The following is a 22,160-nucleotide window of genomic DNA, read 5'->3' as shown; positions in this document are numbered from 1 at the left end:
AGCCCTGGTCCCTAGCTCAACACCTCGTCCGTGATAAAAAGCTGGTCTTTAAATCAAAGGCAGCTCACAACGAAAAAAAAAAAAACAACCCAAAGACATAAATCTGCATTGGCTACCAGCCCAGTGTGATCTTCCAGTATATTTTTGCTGATGCTACTTCTGGGATGGGACAAAGGAAATGGATGACACCGAGACATTGGTGGCAGGAAGACCACCAGATTACCCGTAAAGAAGGGACAGGCGAGCGGGTGTAGATGACATTGCTGTCATGGGCTACAAGTTCATCTCCAACTTTTTTCCTGCCTCCTTGGAACTGCAGCATCTCAGTTAACCTGGCACCACGTCAGAAATGTGCTGAGAAGGACTTCATCAGAAAGACGTCGTACTTTGTGCCCCTAGAATGCAACAAAGGAGCAGGGTTCATTTCAGTAACATTTTTAGGAAAACAGAAACCATCCCAACTACTGTAAGGGACCTGAAATTCTTTTGTCACTGCAACACAGGCATCTTTTTTTGTTGAAATTCACTTAACTTAACTTCACAACTTAAAACAGTGATGCAATGGGCATTTCTCTGAGAGATGTCCAAATCAGATGTACAGCACAACCAAAAGCCAGGACTTCAGCTCCAAAAATATAGGGATTGGCCTCTGCTTAAACAACTGTTATGCAAATAGTTCCAAATTATTCCACCTAAGGTCTTGGTTTTGGCAGTTGCTTATTTAACCCCATTCTGCTATTACTAAGGACCTCAACATACCCATCTATGGGACATTATCAACAGATGAAATAATAAGTTACAGCTGGGTACTCTTCATAAGTAGAATCAATCAAGGTGGACACAGTCAACCACTCAAAACAGTTATAAAATTTCCTTTTTTCTTTAAGAAAGAGAACAATAAAATCTGCTAATCCATTTGTTTTGGGTTGGTGGTGGTTGCTGTTTTGGTTTGGTTTTTTTTTGTACAAGAGAATGAAAATCTGTTGCAGTTGTAACTTTTACAGTATGTCAAATATTTTCTTTTTTCCCTCTTCCATAATTATTTTTACAGAGAGCTGTTCTTTCAATCAGGTCACTGAACTCTGAAAAACAAACCTTCAAGGCTGCTTTTGAAAAATTGAACCTTACTTTCCTTTCAATCGAAAGATTCACAACTTTCGTGTGTGAGCCAAGACTCAAAAAATAACATAAATCCTTTCAATGCTGTCTCTCTCTCTGCCTGTGTAACAGATATTTCTGCTAACATTTACTTTTGTAATTTTTCACATTATTCTAGCTCTCAGAGGTTAATATTTACCATTCATTTTGATATTCACAAACTACAGAGGTAGGCTTGCAAATATCCGCCCTGGGAAAATGAGCAGCTCTGCCAGAAAATATGTTCAAGTTTCTTTGTGGAACTGGGGGAGACAACATGCCATTGACAACGTTTCACTGGATTCATCTGTTGGCGTCTTAAACATCTGCACAATCAATTCATACAGTACAACAATTGGTATTTAAAAGGGATAACCAGATAATTACAGCAAATGCTTTTTAGTCCCTTTGAACAGCAAACGTGAATTGGGGAAAAAAAGCTTAAAAAAAACCCACAGTGAATGGACAGCAAACGTGAATTGGGGAAAAAAAGCTTACAAAAAACCTACAGTGAATGGAGATATGTGTGTATATATATATATGGGGTAAACCACTTATATATATATATATATATATATATGGGGGAAACCACAGAAATCATACCCTTAAACTGAGACCACACACTCATTTTCGGGTAGGCACCTACCAATACAAAAGAGACTGCATGGCAGCAAAATTGAACAGCAGACAGAGCTGCCTGCGAAAGCTGACCCACTACTTGCAATAATATCAAATCATAAATGAATTAATTTGCTTGCTGACCAAGTAGTTTGCCATATTAAAGTGCAAGTTTGCAAGACATGTATTCTATTATCCCAGATTGCACTCTTGACACTTCACATTATGAACATTTAGCATTCATCCTTTGATATTTTGAACACTGACTACAATGAAGCTGTCAGCACAAAGGAATTTTTTATTCAATTTTCAGATGTAACAAGCAAGGATCTTACAGAACCGTCATTAAGAACACTGAAACCATCGAGATTTGATTATTGAACTATGAAAGGCAAAAGAATATCTTGATGGGTGCAGTTTTTGAGAGATATGAAAAAGTTTGTGAGAGATAAGGGAAGGGAAGGGAAGGGAAGGGAAGGGAAGGGGTTTGGAATCATCAAGTCTATATTGTATGCTCCTGGAAAAAAACAAAAACAAAAAAACCAAAACAAAAAAAAAACCCACACAAAACAAACAAAAATAAAACCACAAAAAAACCCCAAAACCCCACCCCAAAATATAAAAAAAAAAAAAAAAAAAAGAAAATAAAATTAAAAAGAGAGATCAGTGTATTTTGATCATCAAAAGCTCCATAATCTGGACTCAGTCATCAGCAGGGAGGGCAAACCCCTCACAGGGACAGCAAACTTGTTTTGTCACATCTTAGCATGTAGCTAAAATTCTAGGGCAAGTACCAACTCCCCCAAAACTAGGATGCAATTAGCAGCCCACCCAGCCTTCTGAGGTAATACAAGAATATATTTTTATATATGTATATGTGTGTATATATATATTTACAGACCGCATGAAACTAAATTTAATAAACATTCCAGGAAGGAAGGGACTTGGCAGAATAGTCAGACAATGAAATAAAGGGTTTTTACTATTTACTACATGGCTGTATTTTAAGACCTTGTAGAAAATGAACTCCTTGGTGATCACATTCCAACGACTTTGGAAATGTTTCTCAGTACGCCATGTTGTATCACTTACCGCTGGACAGTGATTGTTTTAAAGCCTCGATATAAGACACAAATATTTGATTAAAACAAATTCCACCCTAAGCCTGGGTGTTCTTTTTTTATGAGGGATTCAGATACAGAAGTGAACCGAATGACTACGGTCTGCTGATGTCCCAACAGCACCGACTGTGCGAAAGTTCAACTGTACAGGGATTCATTTGGAGTACTCACCACCGCTGAAAATAGTAATAAATAGTGTTTTGCAATGCTCTTTGCATTTCTTTATCTGTCCTTATTGTGTCTGAGCCGCACAGCTGAGAACACCGGTTTATCTCATCTCCTTCATCAGAGCTGCAATTGGAGCATATACAAGCAATAGTTTTTTAAAGTGCCACTAGACTCATAGCGGTATCCAGGTAACAAAATAAAATAGCAAATGAGAGAGAGAAGACTGGAGGTCGTGGAAATACGGCCCTATAAAGATACACCTCAGATTCCTATGCATACTCAAGTAACAAGGTAGGACTGCAGGGAACAAGTTGATGGTTTCTTCGTGCAGTGCTGCAGACAACTACGCTTTTTCACTCAAATTCATTTGCTTACGGGGAACCAGGGAAATTTTGACTAGAGCCGGCCAAAGCTTAATCTTTTCAGTCTATAAAAAATTTAAACAGTTTGCTCCCATTTCATAAATGTTGACATTTCCCACGAAGGGAAAAAATATCATATCAGAATGTTTCCTTAAAAAGAAATGGGGAAGGACCCTCCAGCCTGGAAAGGCGAGACCCACAGTTCTGACCCTCTGCCAGGAAAGCAACAGCATCAGGGGCTCCCCGACTGGGGGCTGTGGGTGCTCCTGGGAGCTGGGGCTCCACATCTGGGGGACATCACCGCCAGGCTCAGCTTGACCCTCCCTGCACAAACGATTCCGTGCTGATGTAGGGAGATATGGGTGGTGTGAGATAGGTGTGGTGGAGCCTCCTAAAAACTGGCAGTTGCTTGGTGTGGTCCCTGGAAACCCATGAAGTAAGCAAGCTGCTGACCTGGTAGAGGCTGTTTGTCCCAGGTATCAATAAGAGCTTCTGCAAAGTCCTTCACCTACAAGGAGCATATATGGATAGGAGGAAAAAGAAAAGGAAAAAAAAAAAAAAAAAAAAAACCACCAACAACCAATTCAAGCTATGCATAACCCTGCCAAAGCAGCTTTTGTAATTACTTCCTCAGGAGAGCACTCTGACCTGCATCTCCTGTTCTTGGACAGAAAGGGGACCTCATTGTAGAGACAGCTCTTAGGCGGAAAAAAAAAGGAAAAAAAAAAAAAAAAAAAAAGATTATCCTTGTAGCATCATCAGAGGACACTAAAATCCACAATGTCAAGAACCAGAGCTGTGGGAAGGTCCTGTGTGTTCCTTTACTCAGGGGTCAACCTCACGCAGGGTCTGGGTTAGCAATGGGCTGAGTCATGCTCCAGCCATTCCCTTAAAGAGAAAAGGAATAAATAATGGACCTGACCCTGAGCTGTGATAAACCTACACCATGATTTTTGTTGTGTGTGAGGCCCTGATGCTTCAACACGGCCAATGTCCAAAGAAAATCCCACAAAACTCCACCTGGTTGCAGAAGTGCCTTCTGTGAAGTTGAGGTTTGGATGTCTAAGTGGGATGGGGGTAGATATTCCACACCTAATACAATGCAGCTGAACAGGAGACCCAGAGCACTAGTTTTCCTTCTGCCATTTAACATACCTCATAACCCCGAGGACATTGTCTTAAACAAAGGCTTGAACTCTGAATGAATTGTAATTCTCGCAGCCTTGAAACCCAGGAGAGCGCAATCCTTGCCAGAAAGATCCTGAAGGGGAGAAGAGAAAAAAAAATAAATAAACTTGATAATTATGAAAAAAAGAATATGCACATCCATAGTTTTGCTAAGTTTAGGATTGACTAGAAGAATCAAAGTAGTAGCCTGGAGAGAAAATCTGTATTTGAGGTGTGAGGTTAACTGACAAAAATCAAACTTAAGACTGAAGACTTAAAGAAGAGCTAAAACCTACAAGAAACCTTACAAGACAAAAGTATCACATTACTTTTTATGACCAAGAGGCAAAACTAAGAAAAATATTTCAGACAGAAGAGCTGTTATTCTTGTAGCTTTGAAACAATACGTAACTAGCACAAAAGATAATATGAGACAAGACAGGTAATCCAATCATTTTAGAGTTTATGACTGCAATCTTCTCCACATGAGAGACTTGATTGTGCTTCATTTCTTTCCACAAGTGAATAAATTCAGGGAATCACAAGCACGATTATTCAGATTCGTGTTTTCTTCTCAGGCTTCAAAAGTCAGAATCAAAGGACCAGTGGCCTTGAGTGCTGCAGGGAAACTTCATACATGAGCCTGAATTATATCCGTACATGAAGCAAAATTAATATAAACACTACTGCTCCACCAGTATTTTTTTCTTTAACAATCGCAATTTAGAATATTTCTTATTCCCATTTAATATATGGAAAATATGGAAGTCTAAAGACGAAGAAACTAGCAGTACTGAAGGAGAGTGTGCTATGGCTAAGGAAATGTTGTTATCAGTGACACCCTTCTTTCTGACACTGGAATCTGCAGCAACGTCTGTGTCTTGAGCAACGGCAAGGACATTATTTTGATTAGTTGGACATAACACAGACACAGGTACAGTGCTTGGGAGGTTTGCAGTGACTAAGTCTGAATCTTAGAATTCAAAGTTCCTGCTCACCTGCCTAATCCTGAACTGATTCTGGAGTCTTGAACTCTTAAATTACAAATTTTGGTCATTTCTAGTTTCATATACAGCTTTCCACCCACACTAAGGCCCTACATCTTCTCAAGATACCCGGAATGGGAAGCCCCCATCCGTGTAGCTGTACCTGGGGGGCACTTACGGCACAGTCAGCTGGAAGGTACAAAGTGGGAGGTTTCTCCTTTCCAAACACAGCTTGGGGGGAAACCCCTCCTGGTACACAAAGGCTCAGTGTCAAAAGGGTTCACACCAGCCAGGGAAGAAGCAGAGTCTAATTTCTCTCTAACTTCCTGAACGATTTTTTTCAGCTCTTTGGGTTAAAAGCATATGCATTGTGCTGGCAAACCTTCTACTTTTCAGAAAATAACGACATCCTCACGGCTAGATATACTAGCTTACAAGCAATTAGGGCACTTCCTTGAGAGAAAGGAGACCCTGACCAAGTTCAAGGACTCTCTTATTTATTTTACATTAAGCAGTCATTGAAGAAAATGCAGAAAACTTAGAAGAGCAGAGACTGAAACTTTGCGCTGTGATAATTATATTATCGTAGCAAAGAACACACACAACCACCACCACCTGCTTAGTCTTCCCTTCCTCTATTCTGCTTTTCTGGGAGGAGATTGTGTGTAACTGGCTACCTTAAACAAAGGACCGAGGCTCAGGGAGGTGTGGGATTAGGTGCCTCTAACATCAGTGTTCCCCATTGATTAATCTGGGCACTGAGGACCTTTGCTGTCACAGGTAACTAGGGCTTTCCAAGATGCTAAACACTCCCCAGGCACCTCACGGGCAGTTCAGGCATCTAAATTAGTGCTGTGTGCTCTTCTCCCGGGACGGTAGGTGAGGTGGCTGCTGTGCCCCTGAGCACGGGCGTAGGAAAATCCCTTTGTGCATCCCCACCATTGATTGGATTCCAGTTGGGAGCGTGCTTTTGAAGGCCATCTCCCAGGCGTCTCCACTTCCCTGATGTGGTTTAGCATCACACAGCTGTCGTGAAGCACACGAGCTGGATCTGTTTTGGGTGAAACTAAACCAGAAGACGTGTCCAGATTCGCCATCACCTGAAGGGAACAACCTGGAAACGCATTAGTGGTGGATGTCTGGTACTCTCTACCAACAATTTCACTTTACAGATCTGTTCCAATGAGTCATTGCCAGTGTGGTTGCAGCCTTTGTGAAGCAGCTTTACTAACCTGAAATATTTTGTATTGCCATACCTTCCCTTCCCCCCAAAAAAGGTGTTATTTTCCATGTTCAGATGTGGGAGCAGACAGCAGAACTTCCTCATTGCATCACTCCTTCCACCCAAAGATTTCAAAGCATCTTTAAGCCTGGAAGGTACATAGGCATTGCCCACACTTTAAGAAAAGGTAACAAAAGATCGGTAAAATAGTTGGTCCAAAATTACACAGCGTGACAGAAGCAAAATCAGAGCAGAAACCAGATTTCATAATTTCATTTTAATTTCATGTTTCATCATGAAAACATTGATCTTGTGCTTTAAGCTAACGACTATTATTCATTAAACAAATCTGATGTTTTATTAACCTTGCATAAAATTCTGTGAATGATATGAGCTCTCCTCCATATGTGGCGCTGGAAATACCCCACCATTTCTAGAATAATTCAGCAGTGGGGATATGAACAGAGCAGGAAGACCAAAAGGCAGTAAAAAAGCAAAAGGAAATTGGCTGCTGCTTTACCAATTTCCTGTTGGGGCTCTTCAGGCTGTATTGCTCAGGACAACCATTACTGAGAGGTTTGCAGCTCTGGAAAGCTTTTATTGACCTCTCTGTAAATACAAAATGGCCCGTGAATTAAATGGGAGGGTCACCACGAGGAAGTTCAACAGACTTGGCAGATTCTTGGGAATAAGCGAGAGCAGGGATCAAGAGGACTGATTGAAATCGTGCAGTTATTGTGCAAAGGATTCCTTTTCTTGGGACCAAGCTCCCCCGGGGTTTTCTAGGCCAGGATTTACAAGGCTAATGAAGGGTGTTGGTTTTTTCCCTTCTGCCACAAAAATTTCAGCTAAAGAGAAGCCAGAGTTACAAGCAACTGTCTTGCCGCTGAAAAGATGTCTGTCAAAGCTTTACATCACCCAAGAAATCCCCTTTTCCCCCCTCACGTGTGCACACACTATCCCTCCATCCCGTTGCATCCCTGCTCTTGAGATGGGAGTGGGACTTTGGTACCACCAAGCTCTGTTCACTTGGCCACACAGTTTTCCCTGTGCTGCAAGAGATTTCTCTAATTGTACCAAAAACTGAGCAAAATGAGCTATACAAAAACACTCGCTCTTGGATTAACTCTCTCTTCTTTTTCTGTTTTCTCCCTTTTTGTTAGCATCGAACAATCAATATTTTATTACCATTTCTTTTTATAAAGAGTCGAAACAACTTACAACTATTACCTCTACAAAATTCCCATGTTACCACATGAAACTGTTTTATCCACATGGGTATTGTATGTCCTTGATTTGAAATTAACTTTTTCTTCAATTAGTTAAAAAAAGTAGAGGGCATAAAGATTCTTCTGCACTTCTAAATGTTAAAATTTTTATTTGTTCTTTGCTTACCTTTGTTCTTCTTAATGGTCACTGAAACTTTGAAGACTTATTTGCAGTGAAGCAGTAGATTCATGATTTAGATCATAATCTCCTTGATAAAATCCTAAATTAAATGAACAGAGTTCTTATTACTTAAAGTTCCCAGCAAATTAGTATTGTGAATGTAAGAGAAAAGCCTGGCAATGATTGAAAAGATATCTGTGCTTTGTTCTTGAGATTTGTATGCTTTCAAGAAAAAACAAAATTATTTAATTCAAGAAGTTACCACTAACTTTGAAATTTCTGATATATTAATTTAATCTCAAAACTCTATATTTCACAGAGGCAGAAATCTCTAAGCTCTGCCGCTGATGCAGTTGTTTTTAAGCAGGAAACCCACTTTAGGACGTGCTGACAAAATCGGCTTCTCTGCTCCGTCCTCAGAAGAAAAACACAATTATTACAGTGTGCAAATGCTCATTTATCACATTTCATTCGTAGCAACGTAAAAGCCTTGGACAAGGACACAGAGTGGCTGAGATTTCTAAAATACAGATGTGTGGGAATCGCTGCCTGAGCCCAGTTGGGACCAAAAGTGAGAGCATAAAGAGGCAGGAGAGGAAAATTATTAGCTCTTATTCGAATGACAATTTCCGAACATATTAATGACCTTGAAGACTGACCAGGGGAGTCAGCAAACAAGTGTGTGTTAGAGGAGAGAGAACTTCTTCAAAGGGAGACATCTCATCTGCAAATCTCCTGAGTCTTCTCACATATGAAACAGAAAAGTTCGTAAAACTGAGCAAGTGGACAGGCTTCACAGAACCAGCAATTGATAAAATGTAAAAATCTATATTTCTTTTAATTTAATATAATAACCTGGAAATTTGAGGAGATTCTGCCACCTTTTTTTGGCCTTGAAGATGCAAATCTATATTTCTTTTAATTTAATATAATACCCTGGAAATTTGGGGAGATTCTGCCACTTTTTTTGGCCTTGAAGATGTGTATACAAAATCACTAATGCATTAAACCAATAACAGGTTTAGGAAGGTGGACTCCTATAGGACACACTATTTTTTTTTTGCCATAAAAAAGGAGGGTTTGGGGGGTGAGAAATCCTAACATAATAGAAATGCAGAGATGCCCAAAAACCTCAGGAAAAAGCAAGGGAATATGAAGGATGGATGCAAAAGCTTGCTTTCTCAATGCCTTCAGGCCTGACTTTATTCGTTTTGTTTTACCAGTCACGAGTAATTTGGCTACTCGATAGCTATGCAGTATCCTTTTTTAAGCCCCTGTGTTGACATTATGATCGCTTAAATAGCTAAAAATATGCTGATCCCTAGTGACACGCAACAGGGGGGAAAAAAACAAAACCAAAAAACAAAGAAAAACACAAACCAAACCAAAACAGAACAGGAAAATAATTTCAGAAAAATATTCAGAAGCCATCTGTAAATTGCTTCCATTTGTCATGCTTAGGAAGAGAATGCATTCTGCAGATCAAATCCTTTAATCCTTGCAAATGTGATCAAATTTGTATCACAGTAATTTTACATATACAGAAAAGCAGATATTTAAAGTCTCCTTCTTTTACAGAGATGATGCAAGGAGACATTACAGGAAGAAAAAAACCTGACACAGCATCTTCCTTCCTTCTAAACTTTTTCTATAAACATAGAACTATTTATATGTTTTTCCCTTACCTTTTTCCTTTTTTTTTTCTTCCAGAAAAAATTCGTGCTGTCCAAAAAATAAGCCTGGAAGCGGGCTGAGATGCTTTTAGCCTCTCGCAGCCACTCTGAGCTGCACACACATCCTGCTGGGTCCATGCAGCCCAGAAATGTCCCCGAGCTGACACACCGGCGCTGCTGGCCCAGGCTCTCTGCTTCTGCTGGTCTTAATGGGGTTCTCCTGCAACTGCTTTCCCCCAAAATTTTCTACCAAAAAAAGCAGTAATTATTATTGCGAAATACAAAGAGACCACAAATAGGAAGGCAAGGCACTGCCAAGTTATTATGTTTTTTAATTCAATTCCCTCCTCCCGCTTCTCTCTCCTGATTTCATAGAAAAATTATTTAGAAACATGTAAAATCTCATTTCAGGTGCCTAGCACCAAAATTGAGGCTATCCTTCCTCTTCCACCCTCCCCCTCTAAGCAGAGCCTCCCCGTGGGCTTAACACAGAAAGGTTTGCCCTAAATAATGCTGGAAAGGGTCACATCCAAAACCACAAGATTAACTCAATTCACCTAAAGCTTTATCAGGGATAAAGATATTTTTTCATTCATCTCTTCTCTAGACGTCCAGTCAATAATTTAGAGAAAGATTCCTCAATTACTCCATTCACTTAAAAGATATCAATATCATAAAAAGATATCAATATCATACTTGGAAGAAAAACCCTGTAAAATTCAGCGCAGTCAAGTGCTGACTTTCATGTTGCCTCTTCAGAGGACGCGGAGCTGAGTCTTGCCTGCGATTCCCCCGCCTGCAACGCACAGAGGAAAAGATCAGACAGCAGTGGGAGATCCCCCGGTCCTCCAGGAAAAGAGACAGAAATGAAAAGACTAGACTTTTTACTTATGTGTTTATCAAGAGTAAGAACAAATCATTTCTATTTAAAGGAGTGATATTGGCACGTGTGATTGCCGATGATCCATTTAGTTAGTTCAGTGTCTTTTTTAGCAGCGGTGGTCCATGCTGGATATTTCTGAGAAAAAGGGAAGGGAACAAAACAAAAAAACCCAAACCTTCTGGCACATGAATGTGAATAAATGTGAATTTTAATTCAAATTTATATGGGAATAAAAATGGAGTGTCTTCATATTGTAAGGGAGAATTATTAACAACTTAAGAAGTCAGTCTGGTACTAAAAGGCTAAAAGGTCTTCTAAGTAACATTCCTGAGACAAACATGACTTTTAAGAGCAGGGATCAAAATTAAGATTTCACTGAGTGAAATTGTCACTGACGCTGATTTTCAGCCAAGATTATGTATATGCCTGATACATGGACATGTGTGTTTTCACTTGGTCAGCAGAGAGTTTGAATTTCTTATGGAGACCACCAACTTTGCTGGACATGTTTCAGTTCTGAAAAAAAAAATGGAGAGAAATGCATTTAACTCATTCTTGCCACAAGTAACATGAACAATGCATCAAGGAAGGCCAGCGTCTATCCCCAGACACGCACATCCAACAACCTCCCAACAGCAGAGTTAACAGGTGTAGCTGCAGGGAGAGTTTAGCTGAGGCTTTAATTAGTCTAACTACTGTTTTAAAGAGACAAATTTGATAAAGAGACAGGTATCTCACTGCACAAATCCCTGTGTAATCTTATAATTGCCAGCAGCAAATGGGCATCACTGAAAATTCAGCCAAGGTACCAACCAGTTGCTCATCCTCATCAGCCCAGGCTGTCAATTATCACACACAGTGCTCCCACCTCTTGTAGAAAGCTTTCCTAAATAACACCTGTTAATGAAAAGCCTTAGACAAAGAGCTGAAGATGATGGAGAAAGCCCACTCATCACAACTTTTGGAAAACTCACCTTCAAAAGAAAGGACCCAGAGACTGGTCTGCAAGTTGGAGGTTTTGCAATGTAAATGGGTCGGATTCAGCAACAAAAAACCTGTGGGTAACAGTCTCACCTTTGGTACAGGCACGCTTTTCATTTGTACTTCACAGCAACTCCACCATAATTCATTAACATATGTAGCATTAAAAGGGAGTTGTAGGAGAATGAAATAAAAGAACCGCTGATAGATAGTGTTGCATTGATGGGTTCCGCTTGGTTGGTAACATCAAGTGGCAGAATGAGAACAGTTTTTAAGATATGATTAAATATAAATTTTATCAAAGGAGCAGTAAAACATTATAGCTTTAGGCTTTTTAAATTCTGTACACATCCTAGGATTCCAAAAATAAAGCTCCAGCTTCTTAAAATTGAATGTCTGCCTTGTATCATTTAAGCAAGCCCTCATCCCAGCTACACGGTGGTTTTATCTGCAGGATCAACCCGGGAGGATTTAGCCAGGTGACAGGGTGGCCGGGGGGTGTGCTCACCACCACACAAACTGTTAAGCTCCACCTCTACGCCTGGAGTCCTTCATGTTTATTTGAGGCCTCTGAGATGTGACCAACGCACACCGTGGACCGTGCCCTCGCTTGGACTGAAATCAAAGTCAAACCCTCGTGTTATTCCAAACAGAGAGAGAAATAAGAAGAGCCTGCCCAGCCTGGCAGGGGCACAAAGCCTCCCTCCCACACTCGGGTGTCATCGCCAACATCTCGCATCATGTTGGGTGAAAAAGAAGGATTTTTCTTTAGCCCAGGCCTTCGCAAGCAGCCTCTGCCAAGCTTTCATCCCACACTTACTTATCAGCAAATGTACAACAGTAAACACAGAGAGAAGTAAAATGGACCAGATATTAAATTATTTACCTTGACTTTTGGGGAAACAGTTGTGCAGTAGGGTTCCCTAACAACCACAATAGACCTGGGAGAGTGAGATCACCCTAATTTAAGTCTGTGTGCACTCTTCAGCTATTAAAAAATACCAATATTAATTAGTTCCTTCTCTAATTGCTAGGAAAAAATATTCTGAAAAATAAAAAGAAACTAAGGTGCAAAGCAACATACTATTTACAAGTACCAAAACTAGAAATAAATATTCAACATGGCCTTTTTAAGTCAAATGCCTAGCCAGTTTTGAATAATAAAGCAGGACAAAGTCATTTACACAGAAAAAGCTAATGATTTCTGTATTTTGCTGCTGGTAAAGAATTGAAGGATAGCTGATTTGAATCTTCCTTCAATCTCCCATCAATAAAACAGAGACAAGGCAGATTCGAAAGCTGATCTGGGAGAGTCATGTTTTTATAATTGCTTTTTACCCTCAGGCGTTTGAAATCCAGAGGGTCACGAGTGCCTGTGTTAGTGCTGGAGCAGGCCAAGAGGCCCAGTCAAAACCCTGAGACACAAATTAATTTGTTTGTGGTTCTCATGTCTAATTTGGGGAAAGAGAAAACTCTTTGCCACTTTACAATGTTATAATCTAATTAAAGGGAGAGACATGTGAAATATTTATGCAACCTTTAGGAAAAAAGGGAGGGAAAAAAAATTTTTCTGCTGTCTCATTTGGGAAATTTTCTAAAATATGGGAATGGAACAATTTGTAAAACAAATATAGAAAAACTGCAGAAAACCCGTTTGTTCATGAAAATAGTTTGCAGAATTTCAGAGTGGGTTAGGCTAGAGGTTCTTATTTTGAACTAGGAGACTCGCAAAATGGCAAAGACACAAGCCAGGACTTCTCGCCAGCGCATCCACGTTACAGCCAATATTATGTTGGAAAAGAAGCATTATAAGCATAACTCTGCCTAGAAAACATCTAAATTATGCTGTGTTAAGGAGATATAAGAGAGAAAAGTGCTATCAAGGGATAAGATTCATGGAAAAACAATTCAAGTTGCTCAATATTTTGCGTTCTCCAAGTGACATGCCTTTCCCAAACAGTGCTCCAGTACAGTGTCAGCCTGATTTATGTAGCCAAAACCTAGAGTGTCTTCTCTGCTTGTAACAGGGGAGTAGGACATCGCACTGAGCTGCTGCCACATCTGGCTTATCTGCATTTTCCCATTGCATTGGAATACGCAGCTCCAGTCCTGCTCCATTCATTGCCACCAACTTAAAGAGTTTTCTCCTGCTCCATTCATTGCCACCAACTTAAAGTGCTTTTGTAGAATCATAGAACTGTTTTGGTTGGGAGGGACTTTTAAGATCATCGAGTCCAACCATTAACCCAACACTGCCAAGTTACCACTAACCCATGTCCCTCAGCACCACGTCTGCCTGTCTTTCAAACACCCCCAGGGACAGTGACTCCACCACTTCCCTGGGCTTGATAACCCTTTTGGTGAAGAAATTTTTCCTAATATCCATCCTAAACCTCCCTTGGCCCAACTTGAGGCCATTTCCTCTTGACCTATCTCTTTTTCCTTGGGAGAAGAGACTGACCTCCACCTCGCTACACCCTCCTTTAAGGGAGTTCTAGAGAGCAAGAAGGTTTCCCCTATTGGGAGAAGAGACTGACCTCCACCTTGCTACACCCTCCTTTAAGGGAGCTCTAGAGAGCAAGAAGGTTTCCCCTCTTTTCTCCAGGCTGAACAACCCCAGTTCCCTCAGCGGCTCCTCATAAGACTTGTGCCCCAGATCCCTCGCCACAGAGCATCAGACATATAACCAGCTGGAAGGAGACCAAGAGCCTGCAAAAGAGTAAGGTGGTATTTCAGAGCCTCACCAGAATAATTCTGTCCTGGATTTAAAGGGCTAAACCCAGAAGTTTAAGCACATAGTGATAAATAGAGCTCCTGCATGCTTCCCAGGCACTGGCTGTCCAATGCTGCTCTACAGCAGCACCATATAACACCTCCCAGCCCAAATACCATATGGACACCATGTGGACATTATAACCCGTCCAGGGGACAGAGCCTGCAGTCCTACCGCCCTGCAAGAAGCCAGTAAACATGGCCATATTAATAGATTACCTGATCTTTGAGTGGCTCTTTATTTTCCATGGAGGGCAGACGTCTCCAGGTAAAGGTGTCCTGCTACCTGAGAGCAACCCAACTGCACACTGCAATCCTTCAACAGACTGAAATTTTAATTTTAAAATGGTCTCAGTTTTATAATGAGGCTAGAAACTACCATGTCCCAAGACTTTTTCTTAGCTGATAGTACAGGGAAAATTCCAGTCTAAAGACTGGAAAATTCAGAGTAATGTAAACACATGAATATTAAAACTCCACACGCTTTTTAAAGTGGAATTCACTACAAGGTGAAGAGACGTTGCTGTGTTTACAGCACACTTTTTCCCCAAACAAGGCAGCCTTCCCTTCACGCTCGGCATCGTTAAACTCCATTTGGGTGAAAACCCTCACACTGGGTCTCGCTTCAGCGCGGCGGCTGACCCTCTCCACAGGTCCCTTGTGCTGCATAAAGTGTTTGCTTCCTTGGGAAGAACGTAATGAAAATGGACAGTAAATCACTTGATTTCAAGTTTGCATTTGTCTATTTGGCATCTGATTATAACCTGCTCATTGACCTTGTTTGATAGGTGATGGGACAAAGTCTTAGAGCCCCAGCTGACAGCGACAGGCACCGAAAAGAGCAAAGGCTTTTAAAACTTTGCAAAATAAGTAACGACCGAGCAAATATATCATCACATCCTATGACTCCTGTCCTGTAAACCTGTGTGTGGCCCTTAATCACACTAATAAAAGTGCTGGAGCCAAAGGGAATACCTGAATGAGAACGAGTTTGCAGGGCCGGGGCTTATTCCTCGAGGTTTGTCAGAAGGAGCTTGTCAAATAAACTGAAGACTGATAGCTGCTATATTTTTCCTTATTATAATCCAGGAACAACATACTTGTCTGAACAAAATAAAAATAAGTCCTCTTTGAGGCTACTCTGTTTGCCTTGACAGCAAGCTTGGGTTTTAAGCCAAGATTCCAGATTGTTTTTGTGAAAACATTTCCACTTGTCTGAAAGAGTATATATAATGGATATGTGATAGCGGTAATGCAATGCTGAAGTAATCTCCGGAGGACGCCTGCATCTCCGGGGACGCTGCGCTGCACTGGGTACTACACACCAGGAAAATAAAATTGGTATTCTAACAATATGGAGAATGCCTCCGATTTGTACCTCGCAAAAAATACCAGTCCTCATTTATAATTCAGCTGTAATGCGTGCTCTCCTTGTAGGAAGTGTTTTGCTTTTGGGAGGAAATGGAAGTGACAGTTTTGAAGGCTCTTTCTGACTTCACAGGGGATCAGAGCACAGAGTGGAGATGCCATGGCACCGGGCGCCCACAGCAGCTGGTGGGATGGGCAGGGTACCACAGAGAAAACCTCACATCTCAAAACCAGCTTCATGTTTACGTCCCACCTACTTTGTGTTAACTTTGAAATTGAACATCATAACTTCTGCTCGAACAAGGGGAAAAAGCAAGCTGAGGCAGGGGTGGAAGTAAGTCCATGTGCAGGGTGGTGAGATGCTGGAGACGTGGGGCTCCAAGGAGGGAAGGTGTAGAACAGGAACCCATGGCCATCTCTCCCAGGTGCACCCCGCTTCTGACCAAAGCCCTTTGAGCTGCAGAAATTGCTTTGCAAACACGGTGAAACTGGTTGCAGAAAGAGATGACAATTTTCAAATTTCATAGGCATCACCAGCTGCACCTTACCGGTCTTATTGAATCTTACCAGCACAGCCAGAGACACGAGAGGACAGGTACAGGTATCCAGCAGAGAGGTTGGTACCGACAGAACAGAGAGGGCCACACCAGTCAGCAAAATAAAAATTGCAGCAAATACTGAGTTTTACAGGGGAGTGACAGAAGGTAGCACTGTAATGCATCTCATTCGAGTGCATCCAAACAGTATAACGTTATTTTCCAGGGAAGTTAATGGGGTTTCCAAATATGCACATCTGAGGGCAGAATCTGGCCCTGAAGTTAACCATTTGAACGATGCAAATTTTAAATTCAAGACATATATCAAAGGTAAGCCTTTCTGTTCAGTCATTTTACCGGATCCTGGCATAAGAAAAAGAATTCAATTTTAGAATCTGTCTGTAATTCAAAAGGGGGAGAAAACAGTGTAAAATACATTCCTTGAAGAGAGATGCAAGTTTCTCATTTATATTCGATCTTGGATGAGATTTGGTAAATGCAGGCCCTTCCACAAAGTGAATATTATAGTGAGGCCGTAACATTTTACTAACACGAATTCATAAGGTGACCCTGGAGATCAACAATAAAACAAAATTCCATAATAGACTTAAATAGTAAAAAGGGTTCGGTGTTTCTGTTGTCTACCCAAATATGTTTCACTCTGTACAGTTTTTCTAGGTGAATATTTCCCTATAATCTTTGCATGGGGCCTGTAAAGAATAAAATACAATTTCAATCAACTAAAATCATGAAGCATTCTTGATAGCTGTACATTAGCTTTTTACAGCTGTCTTGGTTTTTATACTGTCTCTTACAGAACGGATTTCCCCCTCCCCACACCTATAAAAGGCAGGTAAATTAAACAAATTATGAACTATGCAGTGCTTGAATACTTTGTAAAATTGTAGAACCAGCTTTTAGAAACCTTTAATGCTCCATCTCCCAGAGGTGAAATGCCAGCCTCCATTCAGGTCTCTTTCAGTTGCCCTTGCCACTTCAAAATGTGTCTGGAAACAGCTCTGCAGATGGCCTCGTATGTTTTACAGGAAATATTACTTAAACATTGGAAAGGATCAAATTTCTCCTGTTAGGAATTACAAATCTGGATTTCATTTTCTCTCTTCCCCCCCCCCCAGCTCCTGCCCCCCAAACCATGGGAAAAAAATGTGACTGTTACATATGACACTAAGGAAGTATTCGGGATTTTTATTTTTTTTAATATGCCACTTGTATCTGAAAATAAAGAATAAATCTTGGAAATGTAACCTGGTAAAATAAGTCCTTTTCTTCATATAAAATAGTAGCTAATCGAAAAGATTTCCCAAAAGCATCAAATCTTTTTATATACTATGGTCTGGAAAACATATTGCGTATGATTTCTATCTCTTCCCCCCCCCCCCAGCTCCTGCCCCCCAAACCATGGGAAAAAAATGTGACTGTTACATATGACACTAAGGAAGTATTCGGGATTTTTATTTTTTTTAATATGCCACTTGTATCTGAAAATAAAGAATAAATCTTGGAAATGTAACCTGGTAAAATAAGTCCTTTTCTTCATATAAAATAGTAGCTAATCGAAAAGATTTCCCAAAAGCATCAAATCTTTTTATATACTATGGTCTGGAAAACATATTGCGTATGATTTCTATTTTTGCTCTTATTCTTATGAATGCAAAAGAATAATAAACTTTTCTTTCAGCTTTGCAGAGAGAGTTTCTTAACATTTGAAACATTTCTTACATATTGACCTTGGTTTATGTATTCTGCAAAGATTCATTAAGCTTATGGGGGTTCTATTGTCAGGAAAATGGTTAGCATTAGTAAAACACACAATTAAAATAGTAGCAGGTGATGTCAGTTTTAGTAGAGTTGACATTAATGACCTGTTCATAAGGGGCAATTTCCACACTAATGTCATGTTCTTTAAATGGAAATAGCCAGGAATACACATTTTCCATGTAAAATAACCCTTTTTGTAATTCATTAAATTCCCTTTCCCCCTATATTTAAGTAGACACCTTTCCAAGTGGGAGTAGAATTCCAAATAAAGACATAGGAAATTAAAATCAGGGTTCCCACAACTAGTCTATTTAATATTCATATTCAGGAAAAGATCCATAAACCCTTTTTCTTCTTTTTTATTAACAAAGGAAGTAAACTCCCCTTGACAGTCCATTTTTCCCAGCCGTGTTCAAGAGGCAGTGAGCAACAACTGCCTTTGTTTTGGGCTAGACTTAAATATCCATCTATAAGAGCTGGGCAGAGAAACATACGGGAGGATTTCTGCTGTGTCCCATCTAGGGGGACACATCTCTTTACCTGGATAGAGATGGGATTTGTGCCTGAATTCTCTCCATGGATGGTGTAGATCTGGCAGAGCCCCTGGAGCGATGGGCAATGTGGTGCTGGAGCCATGGCCAACGTGGTGCTGGAGCCATGGCCAACTTAATGCTGGAGCCATGGCCAACGTGGTGCTGGAGCCATGGTCAAAGTGATGCTGGAGCCATGGCCAACGTGGCACTGCTTTCCCTTCAGTGCAAGATCTGCGTAACCAAGCGCACCATTAGGTTTTCACAGGGATGGCTAAGGTGGGTGTGCAGGGAAAGACAGGCAGAAAGGGTGGGTACTCAGCACCCCAAAAGGCTACCCTTCCTGCACCACCTCCTTCCAACACCTCCATCCCCGGCTTGGCCATTTCTGGGTCATTCCATCCTTAAGGCTTACCCTGGAGTCACCCAACTCTCCCCAGCCCATGTCTACATCAACATCTCTCCATCAACACTTTTTCTATTGTTGTTTTTCTGTCTTCACTCTTTAAAGGGGGGGGAAAAAAAGGCTGAGGCCAAGCGGCTTTGACTGTGCACTTGTGTCCTGGGACACCAGACACCACAGCCAACTGGCCAACCCGTGCGACACTGGCGGGCTCGGCAGATGCAAAGGCAGCAGCAGATGCCATTTCAGCCACTGGGTTGGCGTCACGGGCCAAATCTAACATTTCTCCAGCGAAACGGGATCAGTTGTCTCCAGCTCCCCCGTCGGCTTCTTCTCACGCCCCTCTTCCCCCGCCGTAAAAAATGTTTTCTTTATTCAAGTCGGCGTTATTGTCATGGTAATTACTTCAAGGAAACCAGCGCGAATCTATGACGGGCTGTCTGTCCGTGGCACAGATCTGCCAAATAATTTGGCACCGTTTGCTCTAATTGGCAGCCTCTGCCGAAGAGACACCCAAGCCTGAAATGGGGTTGCTGCGGGTCATCCTCCGAGTGCGCTGGAATTTGGCAGCCCGGTTTGAAGTGGCAGCACGCGGTGGCTTGTTGCCCTGGATCTGGCTCTGGCGACCGCCAGCCCATGCTTCAGCTCTCGTGCTACAGTGCTTTTTCTTCTCCTTTCCCCCCAAAAAAGAAAAAAAAAAAATAGAAAGGAAAAAAAAAAAAAAACCAACCTCAAACCACACTGAGTGAATTAAGGATAGAGTTTCACCCTTAACTTTGAATCTCTTTGCTTTTGTGCGTGTCGCAACCTTAACACCGTTTTTTGCACTTAATTGTAAATCTCAGGGCTGCTGATGAAGCAAGAATAAAAATTATAGCACAATCAGGAGTGGTGGGAAAGGAAAATGGATTTTACAAGTGCACACTTTTAAGAAAAGGAGCCGGCCTGAAACATAAATAAAAGTAAGCCCCAGGGACCACACCTCTGGCATTAACTGTCTAGCCACCAAGGGCCATTACAGTACAAATTTAGGGTCAGCTAAAGAGCATTTCTATGGCAGCTGAATATTCAGAGCTGTAAAGCAGCCCGTCCACATCAGAGCGGCTCAAACACCCCTGCAAGCCAACGCCAAGTGGAGGAGGGCCAAGCCCTGCCTTATTAGCACCCCACCACGCTCTTTTAAGTGTTTGACAAGGGAAGGGGAGGTGAGGGGAGGTCACCCTAATCAATGAGCTCCTCGTCTCCCCCTGGTCCTCACCCCTCCATCCCCACCGGGGTGAGAGAGGACAGCATGGGTGGGAGAACAACGGCTGAAATGGGCAAGATGGGATGATACTGGTCAGAATCCATCATTCATAAATACCAAACCTTTTACCTCTGTTGTCCTTTACCATCCCTCTTCTCTCTGCCTTTCTCTACTGACGACCCCCCCCTCTCCCCAAAAGCAAGATCCCCGGGCATGTGCTGGCTGCTGTTTCACTCCAGGACAGGGAGATATAAAAGCCAATCCGAGATGAATTTTGGAATTTAAAGCGCATGATGTAATGAGATCTTTCAAAAGGTGATGATTTCATCCGTTTTGTCTAGACTTTTTACTATGGTCACAGTAATCGGAGGCAGAGGAGGGGGGGGGACAAAAGAAAAAAAAAACAACCAACCCTTTTGGCCTTAGAGAGGCAGCTGCTGGCGAGAGGCGATGGAGGCAGCAGCGTGGGCAGCCTGGCATCGGCTCTGCCCAGCCCTTCCCCGAGAGCAGCAGGCAGGGATGACAATAGGAAACAGGGTGTTTTCCCCCTTTCTTCTCCAAGGAACAGGGTGGGAAGCCACCCTGCACACCAGCAAACCTAAAGACGCCTTATTAGAAAAAGATTTACAGGCAGACACTTCGGTTGGCTATTCCATTTTTAAAAATTGCGGTGCAGGTTTTCTCCGCTCGTATCCCTACGAAATACAATTGCCTCGTTTAACAAACCAGTTCATCTTTTCCCCATAAGCTGTATTATTTAAAACAAAACAGGGAAAGGAAAGAGGAAAAAAAAAAAAGCCCTAAAGGAAAAGATTCCCAGTACAGAACATGATTATGAATAGGCTGTGAGAAAATGCAAATATCATGTAAATATTTATGTGCAAAATTCAACAGAAATAAAATGATTTCTCAGCAAAACACAAAAAAAATAGAAAATAAACATTACACCCTTATCCATTTTGGAGTGTTTTGTCATTAAATAAAAAAAGAAAAATTCTCCGCTTTGTAATTGTTGCATCTTTCCCAAGCTCTTTACGTTTCCTTGAATAAGGAAAAATGCTAATCTGCCTCATTAATAATAATAGAATGCAATTTTGGAATAGGCTCTAATAATGATTATTAGTTCCTCTGTGGTTTTTTTGTTATTCTGGTATTAACACGGGGTCAGGATTAGCAAGCCTTTAAATTTTTAAAATATGTTTACAATTTCCCAGCCGCGCTCCCGTGCCGAGCAGCCGGCGGCGGGGCGAGCGGGGGCTGAGGACGGCCACCGAGTGCCACCTTCTCCTCGGGTGAGGATGGCAAAGGAAAAGCAAAGGATGGGGAAAGCCTTGGTGAGAGCATCCTTGCCTCTCCGGAGCCGGCGGCCACCCCGGCATCTCCCCTCCTGCTCACAGCTCTCTGCCTGGCACGGCCCCGCTCCGGCTCAGCTGGGACCTCGCTAAGGATCTGGCTTTCATGGGCAAACACAGCTTCACCTGCCCTCCAAATGCCTCTCTGCTCCTTCCTCCCCAAGCCCTCCCAGCTGAGCTATGTTAATCAGGTGGGGGACGCAAGGTAACATTGAAGTAATTCAGCCAATTAGGCCCTGAATTGTTTGCATCCAACAGCATTTTGTATTTCTGCAAATGTGTGAAATGCAAAATGTGCCCTGCAGCAAAAACGACAGCAGCCATGTACTGGCGGCATGTCAACAGATCCTCCGAACGGCTGACGGCTGATACTGATGCATACATATGTTTGGGAGAGTGTGGACCTTTTTTTTTTTTTTCTTTTTTTTTTTTTTTTTTTAATGTCTCCGCTTCTCCGGCGGAAGGAG

At 41.7% G+C, this 22,160-nt stretch overlaps 1 long non-coding RNA gene across 1 annotated transcript; it reads right to left on the bottom strand.

Moving 5' to 3' along the window:
• Positions 1 to 257: 257 nt before the first annotated feature.
• On the bottom strand, positions 258 to 4,669 carry LOC106889834. Its single transcript, XR_001412404.1, has 4 exons — positions 4,562 to 4,669; positions 3,860 to 3,914; positions 3,048 to 3,167; positions 258 to 395 (listed from the first exon to the last, which is right to left on the bottom strand). It is a non-coding gene; the product is annotated as an uncharacterized LOC106889834 (long non-coding RNA).
• Positions 4,670 to 22,160: the final 17,491 nt, after the last annotated feature.

This window comes from Calidris pugnax, unplaced genomic scaffold, assembly GCF_001431845.1.
Source record: "Calidris pugnax isolate Ruff unplaced genomic scaffold, ASM143184v1 scaffold89, whole genome shotgun sequence".
NCBI classification, from domain to species: domain Eukaryota; kingdom Metazoa; phylum Chordata; class Aves; order Charadriiformes; family Scolopacidae; genus Calidris; species Calidris pugnax.
The sequence above is the reverse complement of the archived record's forward strand: the minus strand, read 5'-3'. Positions and strand labels throughout refer to the sequence as shown.